Source organism: Acanthisitta chloris, unplaced genomic scaffold (assembly GCF_000695815.1).
Source record: "Acanthisitta chloris isolate BGI_N310 unplaced genomic scaffold, ASM69581v1 scaffold42740, whole genome shotgun sequence".
NCBI lineage: Eukaryota > Metazoa > Chordata > Aves > Passeriformes > Acanthisittidae > Acanthisitta > Acanthisitta chloris.
Genome location: NW_008654097.1, coordinates 1 through 279, shown reverse-complemented (window position 1 = coordinate 279; position 279 = coordinate 1).

The window sequence follows — 279 nt, the reverse complement described above, 5'->3', positions numbered from 1 at the left end:
CCTGCGGGGCGAGAGCAGAGCTAGCGCGGGGGCGAGCGAAGGATGCTCCGGGGGGACCGGGGCAGGAACTCACCCGTAGCCGCGGAAGGCGAGAGGCTGCAGGGGGTTGTAGGGCAGCCGGGGCCGGGGATCGGACATGGTGCAGGGCAGCGAAACGCGCAGACAAGTGTTAACTAGCAACCAGAGAACGACTCGCGACCGCCTCGCGACAGAGCGCCCCGCCCGGGGAGGGCGCGAGGCTCGGTCCGCCCCGCAGGAAGCGGAAAGCGCTGCTGACCT